Source organism: Meles meles, chromosome 2 (assembly GCF_922984935.1).
Source record: "Meles meles chromosome 2, mMelMel3.1 paternal haplotype, whole genome shotgun sequence".
NCBI classification, from domain to species: domain Eukaryota; kingdom Metazoa; phylum Chordata; class Mammalia; order Carnivora; family Mustelidae; genus Meles; species Meles meles.
The window spans coordinates 34002501-34022833 of NC_060067.1; the positions used below are offsets into that span (position 1 = coordinate 34002501).

General features: G+C 46.3%; 1 long non-coding RNA gene across 1 annotated transcript in view; it reads left to right on the plus strand.

Annotated features, from left to right (window-relative positions):
• LOC123929131 overlaps window positions 1-18499 on the plus strand; it is a 20603-nt gene extending 2104 nt beyond the window's left edge. Inside the window, exons 2-4 of the long non-coding RNA XR_006815888.1 lie at window positions 6991-7243; window positions 17786-17866; window positions 18290-18499. This is a non-coding gene — a long non-coding RNA (uncharacterized LOC123929131). The remainder of the gene's footprint in view (window positions 1-6990; window positions 7244-17785; window positions 17867-18289) is intronic.
• Window positions 18500-20333: the final 1834 nt, after the last annotated feature.

Sequence of the window (20333 nt, forward strand, 5' to 3'; positions counted from 1 at the left end):
AGAAGGGTGCAGGACTCTTGGAGGGGGTAGGTGTCGCAAGGCTGTGCAGCCCGGACTTTGGCCTGCCTGGCCCAGATGACTTTTGTCTCAGTATGTGTTCTGTAAAAATGTGACAGGTTATTAGCAAACGAAGGGGCATGAAGGTCATTGAAAGTGCCCTACGCTCCGGGCCAAACATGCTGTGGTGGCCCACTCCTCAGTGGGGCCCAGCCCACCGGTCTGAGCGCAGCCCACAGTCCTAAGGCATCAGCGCAGGAGTGGGATCTGGCCTTGGTCTGCCTACACCCGGTAGCCTCCAGAGATGAGTGACCGGCCAGGGAGGCCACCCTAAGGGCTTCAGCACCGGGGTGCAGGGGAGAGGGAATCCTCTCACCGCGCAGAGTAAGGCGAGTCCTCTATTCTCCCATGCCCGGTTGCGGCTCAGCCCCCAAACTGCTGACCCAGGGAGACAGACCTGGGGACGTGGACTTAGAATAACGGGCATGAGCTGGCTTGCTATCACTGAAAATATCTAGACAGGAGAATCTGTTCAGAGACCATGATCCTCAAATGGGTTCTCAACTGGACCCTCGATTCAAGAAAAGGTTCTCAAGACAGAATTCACCGCCCCCACACCAGCAGGTTTGGCTAGGCTTAGCGGTTCATTAAAATAGCGCAGGAATAACTGGGGTGCAAGAAGCCACAAACCCGCTTGAGGCTTTGGGGATCCCCACCTCCCTCAGGTTAGAAGGGGGGGCAAACCCTGCCTTTTGTTTGCGGGTGAGGGATGTGCATTGTGGCAGCAGCCGAGCAAAGGGGGGAAATTAATTGCAGCCAATTAATAATTAATCCCCTTTAAACAACTTTATTATCTCTCCCGAACGACAGGGATTTGTCTGATAACCCCCCGAAGACCAAATGTCAAGTTTAACCAAATAGTTATTGCTTTATCAACCCGAGTCTGCAAATAAATTAATCAAAAGCAAATCTGTCCTTTGTGCGGCTCATTTGCTGGTAATGGATGGATATGAAGATTTGCCGATATTATTGTCTGTCATTCAATCTAACAAAGTGAACATTTATTGCATATATATTAAAAATTATCCCGGAATCGAGTGGCGCCGGGTTGCATTTATTGGAGTCTTCCCAGGGGTGAGGTCCCCTCGGATGGGAGCGCGTGGGGAAGAGAGAAAGTGCAAGAGCGCGCGTCCCAGATCTCTTTAAGCCTCGGCGCCCGCCTCTGCGCACTCCCCGAGGCGTCCCGCCCCGCAGCCTTTGCCCTCAGCCTCGGGACATGCTGGCTTCCGCCTGCCGCTCCGCCCGGGCCAGCAGAGCGTGGGGGAGCCGAGATGCTGTCAAAACAGAGACCGGGAGCCCGGAGCGCTAGGGGACGGGCGGAGGAAATTTGGGGTGTGATTGAAGAGAGAGAGATGGGAGGGGGGGACTGCTCCTTTGTCTTCTCTCGGGTTACATCATTTTCTAATTAGGCATAAAATTGTCCTCATACACTGGTATTGCTGCCTTCATAAACATCACCATTATGGACCATAAGGAAGCCATTGTGGGGAGGCCGTCCCCAAAATAGAAAGAGCTAGGGAGGGAGAGGCCTGGAGTCCGGGAGGCCAGGCTTTGTCCTCCCCTGGGAGAAGATGGATGGCCAGTGTCACGCAGATGATGACTTGGGACTATTAAATTGTCAGAGGGGAAGAATCTTTACCAGCCCCCAACGCTGATGACAAATTCTGGAGGCAGGATCTGGAGGATCTTGGAGGGTCTTGGGTAGAAAGCCAGGGCCGGGTGGCTGGGTTAGCTCGGCAGGTTGGAGGAAGAGGCAGGTTATCTGCCCTCGGGAGCAGAGTGGAGGGCAGTGGGGGGGGGGGGGCGAAGGCAGCGGGGCCGGGCGAGGGCGAAGCTTGGGTCTCCTTCCAGGCATTCTGACCTCAGCTGTGCTCAGCGCTCAGGGCACACCTGATTTCGAGCTGACTTCCCATCCCAACCCATCGCCAAGGCTGGGGGGCAAGTGGGGTCAGAGAAAGGAGAGGGCAGCAAGCCCGGAACAGATAAGGGCAGTGCCAGGCGGGGAGACAATTGTTCTCATTATTTGGAGCTGAGGCCCAAGCCCGGCCTCCTGCCTGGTCGGGGGGCCGTCGCTAAATGGATGGAGATGGATGGAGGCGCCCCGAGCCCCCGGCGTCGTGTCAGACCCGGGGCAATTACTGTCCCGCCAGGCTGGACTCACTGCCGTCCACCCTGACCCCGGCGCGCGGGCCCACTGGCTACCCGCGCCGACTGGGCGATTCGTTCTCTCGCCTGTACAATAACCCGACTTGACACAAATAACTACCCCGCGCTTGTCTACATCTGCTTGACCCTCTGAACCTGCGGAAAACCTTTGCCGCATTTAGCCAAATTACATTTTTCTTTAGGGGGAGAAAAAAGGCTTTAAAACGGCAAATTCTCTTCTGCTTTGGGCACCGCTAGCTGGGTTTCTGGTGTATTTGGAATTGTCACTTCGTTTAGAGACAAACCAATTCCCTTCCCTGCAAAGACCGGTTTCTCCCGGCTTGTGCTGTCCCAGGTACCCTCAGCTTTCCAAGTAAGCCAGTCACCTTTGAGTTCCAGGCACTGGTCTCGCCTTGATACCCCCTCCCCTGGCCGGTCCTGGGAGAGTGGGGAGAGGGAAGGGAAGTTTCCGGGGGGTGCCCACCGCTTTGCTTGGTCCCGGGCTGTCTGGGGCACAGCGAGGGGAGGAGGCCAATGGGCCAGAGCAGCCTGGCGCCCGGCGTGCGCTTGCCTTGACCCGCTCCGGCAAGGGTGCGGGGCGGGGCGGGGGGGGTGGGCCCGGAAATGCCCGCGCTGGCGCCACGCGCTGCGGTCGCCAGGCGCCAGGGCAGGAGGGAGCCGATGGCGGGGAGGGGAAGGAGAATGATTTCAAAGATTCCAGGGAATAGACTGGCGAGGCCTGTGTCCTGCCTGCATGGATCCAGCTGGAGCGGGCCTGGAAATGCCAGAGCCAGCCTCGCTCTCCAAGGCTTCCTCTGGGTGGGCGGGTGGGGGCGTAGATGCCTCTAACTTCCTGCCAATCATCTCAGCCAGAGGGAACGGGACAGCATCTTCGAACTTCAGAGATAGGAGGGCTCTTAGAAGTCAGATGGTCAGAGTTCCCTCCAAGTGTGAAGTTGTAGCAAGTCTCTTCTCCCCCACCATCCAGGTGTGGCCTCTGGACCTCTGATGTCCCTCCCTGCGGAGCAGTATGTCAGGAGCTGGGGCCCAACCTCGCTGGAGCAAAGCTCTGTTGAGTTTAGGTTCTGTGGCCTTGGCTCTCCTTGCTCAAGAGTGATAGGAAGTGGCAATTAGAGGAACAAGACCTTGACTTAGCAGTTGTTATTACCGGACTGAGACACCCAGGGGCCCCCTAGCAGCTGTTATTAAAACAAGACAAAACAAACAGGAATCACGGGATTCCAAAACTCTGGGGCTGGTTTTTCTTATAGTTTGGTTTCTTTCCATTAAAAAGTGATCATTTAAAGGTCCAACCATGTGCATTTTGGTGTTCACGCTGCCACTGTTAATGTCATTGACGGTAGGCCCAAACTGGTATCTCCTTGATCTGTGTTCCTAATCGCACCCATTCACTTGCTGGTCATCAGTCATTCTTGAATTAATTCCACACCTCATCTGGGAGGCCATAGTTGCCTATGAGACCCAAGAAAACTAGGAAACAACTCGCTCAAGGAACCTGCAGTTTCCTTGGAAGAAAATGAGTGGATACAAGGGTTCCCAGGGTAACCTGGTTGTGGAACCACAGGACTCAGGATGAGCCTGAATTTGCCACTTTCCAACTTTGGATGGGGTACTCAATGCCTCTGAGCCTCGGTATTCCCATGAATGAAATGAACGTGTTTGGACACATGCACTGGAAGTCCCAAGAGTTCTCTGAGTCTCTAGGGGCACTAAGACGTATGTAAGACATATGTAAGTGACATTTGCAGCTGAGACGTAAATGCGTATCAAAGAGCCTATAAAAGCTTGAGGAAGACAGCAATTTCCAACTGTGCTTCTAAACTCCAAGTTCCAAATAGCAGAGGACAAAGTATAGGGAAGGTGCAGAACACACACTCAATTAGAAATCTGGCTGTCCCCTGAATGTAAAATGAATCAGCTATTTCATTTTTCAAATCTGTTTTCTCAAGTATACAGGGGGAATGAGAATTCTGCTCTATTCAGTCCACAAAGGTAGTTCTAAGGATCAACTCTGATCATTACGTAAATTTGTTTTGAAAACTATCAAGCATCAGGGGAATGAAGGGTACAGATCAGGTACCCACGACCCCACTGTGTGGAAGTCACCCCCAGTGATGACTGCCTGGAAGGCAGGCTTTGTCTTGGGTTCTGCAGGAATGGGAAGATGCTGAGTCTTGGGTAGCAGGGATCCCCAGTTGGAATGACTTGCCACTCACTTTGCTGCTGTCAAGATAGGACAGTATCTCCTTGATTTTCTGTTGACTACCTGTGGTTATTAAGGACATCTTTTTTTCATATAGAGGCAAAGTCCCTGAATATCTAGTGCATAGAGTAGAAATACTTTCTTCAGTAAGCTTCACTGAATTTTAAGGACTCTGCTACCAGATGATTGGCAAAGTGAGAAATCATTTAGAAGCTTTTTGACTGATTCATCCTATTGAAGAAAGGCATGTTTTTCTTCTCAGTGAGAAAAACCTAACCAAACCATTCTTTTCATAATATGTTCCTTACTAAGAAGTTTGTTGGCTCACTCATGTCCTTGCTGAACTAAGAGGGGCGGGGGGGAAATCACAGTAGGTTTTGAGAGAAAGGACTTTTGGACTCTTTAGAGAAAATGTGTGCCCCTGGGCCTCTGGGCCTCCAGGAGGAAAGCCTTGGGAAGGGGAAGAAATGAGGGTGTGTTGAAACCTTAAGAAACCTCAAGGGGCAGGCCCACCTTTTTTCTTGGTAAAGCAGCCAGTTAGCAACTATTCATCACTTGTGGCCTATGGAAATCTTCCAGCAGGTTCTCCATTAAGGGAACTGCCTTTCTTTCCATTCTCCTAACTTTTGTGTTAAATGTTAACAACCTGATGCTATCTATTATGGTGCCATTATCACAGAATGTTGACTGAATGGGTTCTTTTATCTCTATTATGGGGCTGCCTCATTTGTAGATTTATGCATTTTTGATATTAAATTCTTTCTCTCATTAAGCCTCAACTCTTGTTGACTTTCGGTGACCTCCTGCCCTGGTCCCCAATACTATTCCATATTTAATATTGAAACATTTTTCTCAGTGCCTCTCTTGGCTTTGTTGCCATGTTTGACGGCTGTCCCTAATGGCCTGTGCTGTTTGCTCTGTTCTTGAACTTGGTGGGGTCACATAGTCTTAAACAGTGATGTCCTCTGAATGTCCATCCTTGCTGTCCAGCTAAGTTGCCCTGTGTCACAAGCTCTGCCCTTTTCTCTGCCCCTAACTACCAACTGCTCCTAATCGCTTAAACAAACACCTTCCCTCATGGTGCCCCAGGCCCCCTGAGCCTTTTGGGTTTTGTTGAGCCGAGCTGCTAATGCTCTGCCTGGCCCACCGGCAGCTTGGCCTCCCTGACCTGGTACATCGCCGCTCTTCTCCTTGGAGCGCCTGCCTTGTCCAGCGCCCTTTGGGCCAAAGGCCACGGTCCGGGCAGGGTTGACCAGCTGCTTGAGGTGGCCACAAAAGACACCAAAAGACAACTTCAGCTTAGAGCAGGCAAATTAACGTATTCATTTATCTTTCCTCCCGTGCCGCACCCCCGCCCCCGCACCTATCCACAGACTCAATCTACTTACGGCCTGGTTTGACACAAGACAAAGGGGAAATATTGGGAAGGGGGGCGGGAGAGGCCCATCTTGCAGCAGAAATCTTAGCTCCCTTCTTGGGGGCCGTCTGTTCAGTTTCACAACACTTACACGACCAATTTCCAGAATTGAAGTTGCCTGGTGTTTTGATTCTTCCTTTGCCTGTGCATTTGTGCCCTGAAGGTCCCTTCCAAATGGATACTAATTGTGGGGGCTGCACGCTGCTGGCTGCTCCAATGCCCCAGGGCCCCGAGGACCTGCTTCTCAAAGCCTTAATTGACAAGGACCTGTCTGTACTTAGGAGCAGCTGGTGCAGAGCGTTGGCACATCCGTGCAATCTTAACGCAGCATCCCTAGCCCCGAGGAGGATGAGGGTAAATGTGGTTAAAATGAAGGAAGATTTATAGCCGGCCCCCTTGGGTAATACGACAGAAGACAGCTCCCAAGATCTTCCCCTACGAGGGGGTTCATTCATCAGCTCCCGGGCCTGGTAACCGGGTAGGAAGCGCGCTCCAGCTATTATTACTAATGGGGGAGGGGAGGAGGCCTGCTCAGAACAATTAGGCAGGTGACAATATTCCACTATAATGCATCGTCCCCCCAAACCCGACCGAGGTTTCACAGACGAACGCCGCTTGTCTTGTCCTTCCGCGGGGCCCTGGCGCCGGTGCCTCCGCCCGGGTCTGGCTTTGGGTTAATAGCGGCGCCGCCGGCCGACTGGGAAAGGAGAGGAGAGTGCACTCTGGCCGCCCCGCTCAGGAACGCGAAGGCTTTCAGTGGACGCTCGGACTCCTCGCAAGGGTGTTTTAGAGCCCCAAAACTGCCTGTGGTGGGGGCGATTGCTCAGACCGGTTTCTCCCTCCTGCGCTCGGGCAGCCGCGCCTGGCTCCCCGGCTTCCCAGCGCCCCGCTCTGCGAGGCTTTTCTGCAACCTGCTCGCTGCGTAGATGCAGCCATTCAGCGGGTTACAAAGACGGTTTATTGGCTTGCGAGGAACCCGGTTTTGTTGCGATGTGTGGGAAATACTTTGATGTCCGCCCCGTTCGCACGTGTGAACAGGGATAATGGGTTTGGGGATCTTCATTGAAATTTGAAGTTTTAAAGCAGAAATTCCCTAACTTTTGCCTGTTTTTCTCAACTTTCTCTTTTTCTTTTTTTATTCCTTCAGGAACAATGCCAACATTGAAGCCCTCGGTTGGGGTCTGCACAGTTGGAGATCTTTGGTGCCATTTTAGACATCTTTGGATTTCATCAATCAAACTGACTGCAATTTTCCATAAAAACCCTGAATTTGGGTCAGAAAGTGGGCAAAGTAGATAAAGATCATTCGAGCTGTCTTATAAGATGATAAATAGATATCCTTTCAGGCTAACAATGCCAAAGTGCAGTTTTGTGAGTCCCTTCCATGGGTTCTGAATGCAGTGAGTCGAAACGATTTATACATGTTTTCCCATGGTTTAGGAGATGTCTTTACATACTTGTCAATAGTAGCCTGACCTTTTTCCCTGCTGAGTTGCTAAGTGTGTTGCTTTTTTTTCCCCCTTGGGATGTGTGTGTGTGTGTGTGTGTGTGTGTGTGTGTGTGTGTGTGTGTTGTCTTCCCCAAAACACACAAGAAAAGTTTTTTTTTTTCTTTTATTGCTCAAATCAGTGGGATATAGGCCTGATTTTGGTAATTCTCTGCAAATAGATTGGTTTTTAGAAGCCCAGGAGCTGTGTGGAAATTCCATTTGCTCAGTACTCTACCTACCGTTTTAGACACCATGCCAGAATGTAAACTCATTTTCTTTTCTTTCTTTCTTTTTTTTTTTTTTAATTTATTTATTTGACAGAGAGAAATCACAAGTAGGCAGAGAGGCAGGCAGAGAGAGAGGAGGAAGCAGGCTCCCTGCCAAGCAGAGAGCCCGATATGGGACTCGATCCCAGGACTCTGAGATCATGACCTGGGCCAAAGGCAGAGGCTTTAATCCACTGAGCCACCCAGGCGCCCCAGTAAACTCATTTTCTTAACAACAACTACTACACCCACTGGCACTGTGCCCTTCCTATTCTTGAACTTGACGAATGGCCCTTTGTAGGAGGTGAATAGAAGGAAACCCTAAAAGAAATAGCAGAAAGTAACCCCAAAAGGGTATGTAACCCACTACCTCCAGAGACCTTTCCAGATGTTAGCTGAGATAATTTCTAAGTATATAAGCCCATTTTACATTTCCCCTCTTCACTATCCAAAAAAGAATCTGCTTATTCAGCAAACATTACACAGCACTTCCTAGTCACGGATCATCTCACTTCAATTCCTCCTTCTTTAAAATCTTGACTCTTCCTCTCAAAATAGTTTCATTTTGATAATCTCTCCACAATGTTTTTAGTCAACCAGCTATTTTAAAAAGTACTTGAACAAAAGAACTGGCTTTCCATGGAGAAACCAAGCTTGCCATTCCTGGCTATTTATGAATCAATTATCTGATATGTCCTTATGAGCTCATAGATCTTGTGGGGGACATGTGCAATTGGGCGGCAAATAGTAATATTTCTTGAAGCAAGATTTTCCCCCCTATATTCATCATATGAGCATTATCTTTTTGTGCTTTGCTTTCCCATACGTGCTAGCTTAACATCAAATATATGTTCCAGAGCATCTATAGAAGGGAGTGTGGTACAGTGGGAGTTAATTGCTGTTATTAACTTACTGGCTTTATTAGTTTTGAATGAAGCACATGACTGTGACTACAGTTATTTAAGAAGTCTTTATTAGCTAAAATAATTTGCAATTTTTGGACACCCTCTCATGTAAAATTTAAAATAGCAACTGGAGACTCAGAAAAATTTTCAACTCTCATGTCTTGAATAAATCTTGCTGTCAAGCAGTAAACACTTCAACTTAAGGTATAGGGATCTGAATGACCTTTTATCTCACCCTTACAGTGCTGTATTGTTATACACTTTACATTTTTACATCATAAAAAACATCTATTAAGTGATATTTTCATTTTAAAAGTATTCTCTGGAATTCAGAAATACCATTGCAAGTGGCAAATTTGTCAAGATGAAAAAAACCTAATTGTTTATCTTGTTTAATACTTTTCCTAATCCCCTGTCATTTTCTTTTGTTCTTAAGACTTATTTTAGAGGGGCGCCTGGGTGGCTCAGTGGATTAAGCCACTGCCTTCGGCTCAGGTCATGATCTCGGGGTCCTGGGATCGAGCCCCGCATCGGGCTCTCTGCTCCGCGGGGAGCCTGCTTCCTCCTCTCTCTCTGCCTGCCTCTCTGCCTACTTGTGATCTCTCTCTCTGTCAAGTAAATAAATAAAAATCTTTAAAAAAAAAAAAGACTTATTTTAGATGCATCCATGGTATTCCTGAAATCTATTTAGTATTCAAGAAGGACAGAGGAGAAGTATAGTGGAAAAACTGAAAGTTGAAATTTTTTAATCACTTCTGATCATGATACTATAAAAGCATATCTGAAATTATTATCTGAATAAATGGAATGGTAGACTTTTTTTCACTATTGAAGTCCATTGTACACAACTTCTTTCAGGAATCCATCCACCACATCACATTAAAGTCACTTATAAAATTTTTATTGGGGAATTTTAATGTGTTCTGTACGTACAGTGAAATCCATTTGATTCTTGTCATTGTTGATGAGAGCAGAGGCCTTATTGATTAACAGAAAAATGTCAAGCCATTGTAGGTAGCACTGTGTTCTATAAATATAGTGCAAAGGACAAATGGCAAAGCATGAACTTAAACACTTCAGATCTGAAGTTACATTCTGGAAACATGTATTGGAGTGTAGAATCAGGCATGAAGTGATTTGGGCCTTGTCGGGCACTGGTTTTCTGAAGCATCAGAACTATGGGGCAGAGAGGGAATGTCTGGATCAGTTTGACTTCCGATTTTTAGGTGAGAAAACTGAGCCTGTGCAGGTAAAATGGTAGTCACCATGTGCACTCATGGTAGCACTCCAAGTGCAACTGAGGTTTCCCTCCAATGCCTTTCCAATATTCTTTCCCATGTCCATAAAAAAAGAAAGAAAGAAAAAGACCCAAAGGCATTTACATCCAGTTCTTTCAAGACCCACCTTCCACCTACAGCCTACCTGTAGTAAGCTAAAGTCTGCATAGTCAAAGGAAGCCCAAGGCAAGTTACATGGTCAGCAGCCCATCTGGGGAGCTGGGCTACAGGAGTTCTCCTACAGGCCTTTAGGGCTTATTCTAAACTTGAAAATTTTTCATTCGAATGAAAGATTTTCTTTCTTGAGAATTTTCTGGATAGTTCCCTCAGTATTTCTGTTTCCCTACTTTTCATAAAATGAAGGAAGTCAAAATGCTTCGGATAGGGCAAAAGAAAAAAAAGAAAAAAGAAAGAAAAGAAATGCTGTGTCTGTACATACAAAGAGGAAAAACTCCCTGGGTGAATGGAAAAGAAGGTATTTGGAAGCACAGCTGTCCAGTTGGCCTATAGATAAACCCTGAATTTATTGTATAATTCACTCCAACCCTCATTTCTCTACCACCACATCCTAAGCAACTTATATAGCATTCACTTCTTTTCCTAATACTATAATATTTTAAATCCATCATTTGATACAAATCCATAATTTAACAACTATCAACTACGCTTTTCAAAAAAATCTTAACATGCACAACAAGCAGGGGTAATATTCTTATTTTCAGTAATGACATTCATTAACCTGCTATCATCATCTCCTTTATGAAGGTGATTACTTTGGTAGTTATTGTCAAATCTCACAGTTTCTGAAAGTGATGTGGTTTACTGAGAATTTTTTCAGGGTTTAAAAGGCAATACAAACTAAATAATTTAAACCACATATATTTCCTCTCGCATTTAGTTGGGTCATGTAAACAAAAGACATCTAGGTAGGTGTCATGAATTTTCTCAGTGATTTGACCTTCTGCTCCTGGCTACCGTGTACAAAAACTATGTGTTAAAAATGGCACTCTATCACGTCTTTGCAAGTATGCAATACAATTTAACTTCAGAACATTTTCAAGTTTTAATAAGGATTTAATAACCTCTGATATGGAGGCAGCTAGTTGTGGGATTTAATAGAGGCTAACATATGGGAAGGGTTTTAAAGAGCCATTCATACAGAAACCCCAAAATGGTTTCAATCAGCAGGTATCCCGATGTTTATTTAATGAAGAAATGTATGAGCAGCTGCCGGCTCCCAATTTCAGATGTAGTTATCTTTCATTGTGCTGCAACAAATTGGGAAGAAGAACAGATTTTAGCTGTAATTTGGGATCACTTCATTAGCTATGCAGGGCTACACCAGAAGATTCACAAACAAGAACAATGCAGCTAGTTTAAGGAACAAAATCGAATATCATAGCAACTCTGGGGATGGGAATCTGTGGGTTGTGTTTTTGGATCTATTGCTTAGTTCTAGGTCATAAAAAATTTTCAAGTTTAGAGTAAGCCCTGAAGGCCTTTGTGTAGATAAACAGAAATCCAATCTGACACTGATTCTTGACTGACCTTGTGGTTATTATTGCAGATGGAATGTGGGGCTAATTTTCATTGCCCAGTGCATGGTGGGCATTGACAATACCATGATATTCCTCTAACCATGCCAGTGGAAAAAAAGGGATGGACATCTAAGGCCCCCTGGGGAGATTTATAGGGTAATTGTTGCTGGGCCATTACAGCAGGTATATCTAGCTCTGAACTCATTGTTCATCATCCTGCAATTTAAAGCAAGGAATTTGGGGCTTGTAAATATATTTATTTGTTGGTACATGTCTATCTTTTGAACAAATATGAAGCGGAGGGGGTATATACTGATAGCTCTCTCTCATTATTAGTGCATATGCTGGACCTTTTAAAAATGAATAAAGTTGGTATTTGGCCACCTGAATAGTAGAATCCTTACTTAAGAGAGCAATTATGAGTGTTGGCCTTGAGAACAGAGTTAATTACAGCTTTACAACTTTGATCTGATATTTCTTGTGACTAGTCCCCATATTTGGTGGAGGTAATCATTTAAGAATGGTAACCCCGAGTCTACTATAATGCGGCCTGCTGTAATAAATATTGAGGTTAAGTTAGAATAATATTTTTTAATTCTTCATTTAGGGCCACTGCAAATGATGAGTTTATTTGGGAAGTTCTTTTAGAATGTAGTCCCCCCCCTTTTTTCCCCACTCCCCCTTGTTTACAGTTTCACCATGATATATATATATATATGTATATATAATATTGTATATATATTTCATATATTTTTATATATATAAAATATATATATTTATTTATATATATATAAAATTTTTAATGTGTTTATTGGTGACTAAGGTAAAGTATTTGTCTGATTTGGACTCTCAGCCCTAAGTATTTCATACAAATTCCTGCCGTGAGTCTGAAATGAAGACAAAAGGACGGTAACTTGAGCTATTATGCCATGAGCTCTAATAACTGAGTGTAGGTGACTGGTTACAACTCTGAAATGGGTCTGTAGTGTCCCTTATGAGGGACACTGTCCCTCATGGATCAGGCAAACGGGATTGCCAGTGATCACAACCAGTGCTGTGGCTGATCACAGAGTAGGCACCAGGAAAGAAGCCATCAGCTCAGTTAAAAGCAAGCACTCTGACACCAGCTGATTTGACTCTGGTCCTCCCCACTACAGCTGTGGGACCTTGGGGAAACCACCTCTCTTGGCTGGGTTCCTCATCGGGAAAAACGATGAATACTGGCTATGCTTAGAACAAAATAGGACACCTCACTCGTTCCAGGAAGGAGGCTCCCCTTCATCGCTCCAGCGGGAGCTCCTCACCTCCAGTATCCCCCCAGCTTCTGGACCCTAGGGAAAGCAGCCTCCACCAAGCCTGAAGACTCTTCCGCCCCTAACCGCTCCCAGCGTCTGCTCACGTCTTAACCTTCCCCGGGCCTGGTTGGCCACTGGTCCCCGGGGCTGGAGCTGGGGTCTGAGCAGGGGTGAGGCCAGGGACCTCGCACTCCGGCCGACCGCAGAGACCCCGAGGGGGCCAGGGAGAGGCCTGGAAGCGGGCGGAAGGCGGCCGGTTGCACTCGGGGTGCATGCTAATGAGCAGCGCGGGCAGCACCCGCCGCCGCCCGCGCGCTCGCAGTGCAGGAGCCGCGCCCCGACCGGGGCACGCGGTGCCACTCAGGACGGCGGGGGGCGCGCAGCTCGCAGCAGCCGCGCGCCCGGCCCTCTCAAAGCCCCTTTCAGCAGCTCTGCGGGCTCCTCACCGGAGGAGTCTGGAGCGACATAAAAGCGCATTATGAAAATTATAATATCAGCCACAGAGCATGTCCACGGAGGCAGCTCTGCACCTTTGAGGCATTGAGCCTCGTTCAGCTGGGCCGAGGGGGGAAATATCCATTTGAATTCGGGCCCTGAATGGGGGCAGCAGCGGCGGCAACTGCAACAGTGCCTCCTTTATCCAGTCGGCCACTTCTCCTGCTTGCTCATTCCCGGGCTGTTGCACCTTGTCTCCTTTTGGGCAGGGCTGTGGAGCGGGAGGGGCAAGGGGAGGACAAGGGAGCAGAAGTGGGGGGCCCTGATTCACAGCCGGGCTAGGACAAGGAGCGTTGTCATTCGGGTCCCCATGAGAATGATAAATGAGGCTTTCTGGGGCCCGAGGAAATTTCTGTTCTGCTGGGGACGGGAGGAGCAGGGGTCAAGGGCTGGGTGCATTTGCCGGAGGCTGGAAGGGAGTGGATTCGGGGGTCATGCCCCATTTTCTTCCCTGTGTGCCAAGCCGGAGCACCCATTGTTAGGGCGTTTTCCCGTCTGAACTCGGATTCCAGCATTTGGAGTTATAGGGCGTGTGGGGGGAATCCGGGTGCAAGCCCCTGGCCTCTGGGCGGGTACCACACTCTTCTTGGACTCCAGTGAGGGAGCATACACCTGCATGCTCATCAGAGACGATGCCGAGGTCCGAGTGGACCCGGCACGAGGGTCTCCTCCTGGCCTGCAGGGCGCGCTATTTTGGCGGCGGTCTGACTCCCAGTCAGGCTACAACACGCCAGTCTTTCCCTGGATCCCCCCCGGACTCCTTCGGATCCTGAGGCGGAATTCGCACGCTGGGGCCCCCGAGGCGGGTCTGAGTCATTAGAGCAGATGAGTTGCCCCACCATTCAGAGCCCTGTCCATTGTCTTGTTAATCACCTTTCATTATGGACTGCTCAGGACCGTCCTAAAGCTTTCAATATTAATAAGGCCCCGCGCACCAGCCCCCGCGCCGTGGTCCTGAGCGACCCAGCAGACAGCGCAGGTGTCTGCAACCTGTTCAGCCAGCCAGGGCGGGAGTGTCCCGGGGTTAGCGCGCAGCGCCGGCCGTGGGGGAGGCAGGTGGCGCCGGGTTCCAAAACAAGACGGAGAAGAAAAACAAAAAACAAAACAAAAACCCTTGTTGAAACAAAGGGATTTGTTTGGCTTCAATATATGCGCCCGAAGACTTTAACTCTAGGGGAGGCGAGAGGTGAGAGCTGGGGGTGGGGAACGAAAGGGGCCGCTTGGGCAGGGATGTGACATTTCCTGTGGTGAAGCCTGCATTGGCTGCTAATAGAGATCTAATTGATGGGTGAAGTCCCATTTCCGCGCGCTCTCCTTTATTGCTCCATCCAGTCTGTTGCAAAATATAACCTTAATCTGATTTAGCAATTCCTCCAGGATTCTGTGCGAGCTTCCAGCCCAGGAAAAAAAATCGTTATTAAAAAAGTTAAAGTACAGACTTGGATTCGGGTGCGTTGCCTTTTAAAAATCTTGCCCCAGCTCCTGACATTTAGCACTTTCTCTTTTTGTAATCGCTCGGTCTTTTATGATTATTAATACCCGCAGTGCTCGGGGATCAGCGCCATGCGCCTTTGTTGGGGATGCAAATTGCCGGGGACGCGCGAAGGCGCCGGGGGTTGCGTGGGCTGCGGGCTCCGACTGTCCGCCCGCGGGGATTCGCGCCAGGCCAGAGTGGTTTAGGGTTTCCTAATCGCATCCCAACCTAGGATTCCCGCAGAGGCCGCCCGGGGACAGCGTGCTGGGGAGCAGGAGCTATCTGGTGCCAGGTGGTGGCGAGCTGGTGGGAGGGGCCCGGGCTGAGGTCGTGTTTTCACTCTCCCACCTTAGCTTCCCAACAAGGTTTAAAAGTGCGTGCAAGTGCCGGTGCACAAAACAGTGGTCTGGGCCCATGAGGTGGTCCAGGGGTATTACTCTGGGTCTCAGGTGGTGCTGTACGGGGATGAAGTTTGGCTCTTGTTTGTAATACAAACCGGATGTTAAGGTGTCCTAAGGTTATGGCTTCCTTCCTCCTTTCCTCCCCGTCTCTGTTCCCTGCCCCCAACCCTACCTCCACTTCTCTCCTCTAAGTGAAACGCGTAGCCTCCCCCGCTGCTAGTTGGTACTAGCAGCTGATATTTGGTACTAGGCTGATTTTTATCGGAGCAATAACATGTCTGTTTTTTGTGGACTTCTTCCTTCTTTCTCCTAGTAGGCTGGGGAAGACCCTTAGGGAAGTACATTCGCATCTAGACACCTGATGTCATCACATAGCTATTGTTACAAAAAATATACAACAACAGCGCCTTCCTGAACTTCTCTTTACCACGTCAGTGAAGTTGTGTAAGAGCAACGATGGGGTTTTTAGCTCACCTATGGCCAGCCCTATGATCGTTGTTAAATTCAATCTCATAGGCTTGGCTTTTTTTCACTTTCAATATGACATTGAAAATAAAATACCTCCTCTAGCTGCTTCCAAAGGATATTTTGAAAGAATGTGTGAGAAAACTGCCTTGTAATGTGTTTATATAAAAAAATAATAATCATTATGAAAACTTAAAGATAGACATCGGAGTCATTTAGTCAGTAGAAGAGAACTTTGGAAAATTGTAGAAACTTCCTTTCACCAAATATAGAACGGGATTTTGTCTAGGTTACCTGGACAGCACTGCATGATTCATTTGGCCTCGGAAGACCCTAAATTCAGTCTCCGGCTTCTTCCGCGACCATGAGTGTCCTAGACTTTGTTTTTTTAATAACCAGCTTTTGCATCTGGCAGCCTTTTAAAGCGTCCCAGTGAGGCTGTGGTCTCCAATTCCACCAGCAAATAAACGAAGGAACTTAAGTTCCTTAATAAAGAACACTGAGGAGTACATGCGTGTCAGCTTGGGCTGATCATTTCATTTCCCACGTGCAGCTCTAAGAAATCTCCTGGAGCTGCAAGGAGGGTGACGCTTGAGCCTCTGTAGCCACGTAAGTCAGCCTCTGCACCCTCTCCCAAATGTTTGTGGGTCTTTTTCATCACTGAGATGAGATGTGGAGCAGTGGGAAGGAGAGCTCAGGCATTCCCTGGCCCAACCGCCTCTCCGCAGTGCCCTTGATGGGTTTAATGAGGCGGAACACCGTGAAGGGGATGTGAACTGGTCCAAATGATTGATGAAGCCAGGGGCAAAGCCCAGGCGTTTTCAGAGAAAGCCCCATACAGCCCATGATAAAGGAAGGATAGTGGCAGGGCTGGGCTCCTTCAAAAGCTGTGGCCCAAATGCATTGAGAGGAAACAGGGAGGGTAGGTGCTCTGTTGTTACCTAATCAGTTCATGCACTAAGCCACCAGCCCAGAGAGCAGAGGAGGGCTGCAGAGGAAGCGGGGAGGGTGAAAGGCAATCTTGGCTCTGTCTCTCTTTCTCTCTCTCTCTCTCTCTCTCACACACACACACACAGACACACACACATCCCCCAAGGCTGCCTCTCTTTCTCCCTTAGCAAAGGCTAAATCAGCCTCAACCTCTGCAGATGTCTGGGTGTTCAGGGTGGGTCTACCATATTCCCTTCCGCAGGGCATAGAGAAAGGGAGCAAAGAAAGGCCCCCAGAGAGCAAAGCAGAGCTGGTCCATCCTCGGCAGGCCTTACTTAGTGTTAGGGCACCTCCCAGCTCCCTTCCTAGGTCTTAGAAGGTAATTATCAAAGCAGCAGGTTCTAGTCATGACAGCAAGGGAAAGAGAGCCAGAAAAGTCCAAAACCCACAAAGGAACTGGACTGAAAAAAAAAAAGTTTTCTATTTCTCTGTTATATTATAAACAACTATGATAAAACAAGATTCGTTAGCTTAGTGTAAAAACAAAACCAATGACTTTTTTTCCCTATACCTTTACTTTCTAAAGGATGGTGTCCTATAGCTCTTACAACGAACAAAGCGAGAAGGTAGTAGCCAGTACTACTCTGGTAGTAGCCAGAGTTAATTTTGCGTGTACCATGACTGGAGAAGGAGTAGGTGCAAAATGACAGAAACATGCTCTTGGCAGGTGATGCTCTCCAATTAGGCTGCTTAGGCTCACTAAGAAACTGAGTGAGAGTTCCTTCCTGGGCCCCTAGGGCTGCTGGGCAAACCGTATCTTTTTTTCCTGCGATGCATGTCAATGCATGAGCACTTATAGGTATGGAAGTTTTGGTTTGGGGCGCCTGGATGCCTCAGTCAGTTGGGCGTCTGTCTTTGGCTCAGGTCATGATCCCAGGGACCTGCTCAGAGGGGAGTCTGTTTCTCCCTCTGCTTCTCCCCCTTCCCCTGCTCATGCTTGAGTGCTCTCCCTCCTCTCTCTCTCTCTCTGAAATAAATAAATAAATAAATAAAAATCTTCACCAAAAGAAAGTTTTGTTTTTTTTTTTAGGAGGGGCATACTCTTGACACAGTTGTTCATAGATAACTTCTACCTGTAAGTTTTAGACACTGACTAGAATTTGTCTTCGACTTCTCCTTTAATGGCTGTAACTATATTTTATTATATTTTATGTTGAAAAGAGTAATCAAAATGGTGCTGGTATCCAGGAAGATTTGAGAGCACTATAGATGAGATGGGAAGGAAAGCCCCTCAACTTCCATTTTTAAAAGAAACTTGCCTGAACATTAGCCTTCTACTGTAACACAAAGTATTTTTATAATAGGCAAATTTATTGTATGTTCACTACTTAAGTCTCTCAAATACAGGTCATTCCTACTTCTTTTGTCCCAGAGCTTTCAACTTAGAAGATAAATTCCTTATGGTTCAGCACCTTTACATGAGGAAAGGTATTTACAAATTAACCTTTTCTGATTGTAAAGCAGTACTTAATATTTTTAAAGGTTTTTGAATATATTATTTTAACATTCTTTAGAAAAGAGAATTTTAGGACAAAATTTTGTAACAGTATCCCCGGACTATTCCTTTGAAAACCTTCCTCAAGGGCGCCTGGGTGGCTCAGTGGGTTAAGCCACTGCCTTCGACTCAGGTCATGGTCTCAGGGTCCTGGGATCGAGTCCCACATCGGGCTCTCTGCTCAGCAGGGAGCCTGCTTCCCTCTCTCTCTCTCTCTCTCTGCCTGCCTCTCTGCCTACTTGTGATCTCTCTCTGCCAAATAAATAAATAAAAAATCTTTACCAAAAAAAAAAAAAAAAAAGAAAACCTTCCTCAATTTGTTGTGTTAAAGTGAATCCTTTTCTTTCTTTCTTGAGGTCCTAAATATTATATGCTCACAGAAATCTTTTGGGGAAGAAGATGAGACCCAGCCTGGAAATTTCAATCTGGAACACAATTAGGAGCTTGTCAGAGAGGAGAATGAAGAAGAACCACAGCATCTTAAAAACAACATTGAAGGGGCACGTAGGTGGCTCAGTGAGTTAAGCCTCTGCCTTCCACTCAGGTCATGATCTCAGGGTCATGGGATCGAGTCCCGAATCAGGCTTTCTGCTCAGTGAGGAGCCTGGTCTCCCTCCCCACCCCGCCTACTTGTGATCTCTCTCTCTGTCAAATAAATAAATAAAATCCTTAAAAAAAAATTGAACTTCAGTGAGGGTCATTGACATAAATTCTTTGTGGCCACATTATTTCTCAAATCAGTTTCTAGAACTGAGACAGTTATCCTTTAATTCAGCTGAAGAGACATTGGGTGAGTGTACGAACTTTTCCCTGGAAGTAAAATTACACTAACTAAATAGTGTAAAGTGTACATCCCTATGCACATTGCGAGGAAAAAAGGAAAGATTTTGAGCCCAAACTCTCCAATTCTACTAAACTGATTTTGTTGATTAAATAACTGCTTAGCTCTCTCACCTTCTTGACTCTGAACAAAATAAACTGCAAGTTTTTTGGAATAAAAGCCTATTGTGTATCTCTGGGTCCTTAATAAAAGGTAAAAGTATCTAGTATTATTAAGGATAGAGCAAACTGAGTTTCCCAAAAGTGGGTCTAAATTTCTGACTGAGGGTCCCGGGAGCTCTCAGGGTAAGGAAATCTCACAGCTGTGGTGGGACACCTGTGAGCCATGTGCTTACAGAAGTTTCTAAAGACAAAGCACAGTTCATTTTTTTATGCAACGATCTTCTAATGCATGTTGGAAACACGTATGCACCTTCAAGGTAGACTTTAATTAGCTGTTATAAGAAAAGACTTTAATTCGCTGCTATAAGAAAAGCTCTTTTTGTCTTTTTTTTTTCTGTCTGGATTTTAAGAAAAATTACCAAGTTGGTTTGTGCAGATGAGTGAATCAGCACTTTTGTACCTTAAGTATTAAAAAGTGAAATGATTTTAAAATAGGGAGAAGATACAGGAAAATATCCCAGCATTGATTTAAGTATACATGATTATTTGTATTTAGAAACCATTTTGTTGTAATCACAGTAAAGGTCTTAATTATGAGAAGAATTTCCTGAAAGTGAGGTTTTTGTTTTTTAAAAAACCTCTACCAGACATTGTAAAATATGTCTCTATTTCGTTTCTTCTCCTACTTTAATTCAAGTTTTGTTTTCTCATTAAAAAAGAAAATAGTTGATTATTACCTCCTCATTTACTTTGTTTTAAGGAAGGTCAAGGGGATGAGTCTAAAATTGCATTTAAATTTTGCAGGGGCTGGATTTTTACTTAATTTTCTTTTCATGATAAATATTACTTTATTAGCTTGTCCAAGCATCATTACTAAGGTTATATACATATCTGCATAGCTATTTTTTATGCTTCTAATTTTCCAGGAATATCTTATTAGCTTAAAACTACACAGTGAAAAATCTTGCTCCTTCTCTGAAAACTGGCTGGCTGTGGAATAAAAATGATGAAAGTTTTTATGGGCTTAGTCCTCACTGGATCTCTAGGGAAATCTGGAAAGAAATGACAAAATAACTAGCTATAGTGACTGAAAAATTGCATTTGTTCAAATGTAGGATGGGATTTCATAAACATTGGGATTCGCGTAACTATTTATATGACTATAGAGTTTCATAAGCAGGAAGTATTGATGTTTGATATTTACGTGGCTCTAGTTTTGGTACATCCGTTTGATAGTAATGCTGGTAGAGTTTTGTTTGTATATTTAGATGAGCTTGTAGAGAGCTGCGTTCATATTCTTTTTATTTTTATTTCTTCCATCTTCTATGGTAAAAGCTGATCAAAACAAAGGACCTCATGGCCTTAATTCAAGTCCAGATTCCTTAGAGCTCTTGATAAAGCCTCACGGTCACTAAGTTCTATACACTAGTAAGAAAGAAGAGTCTGGCTTTTAGGGTC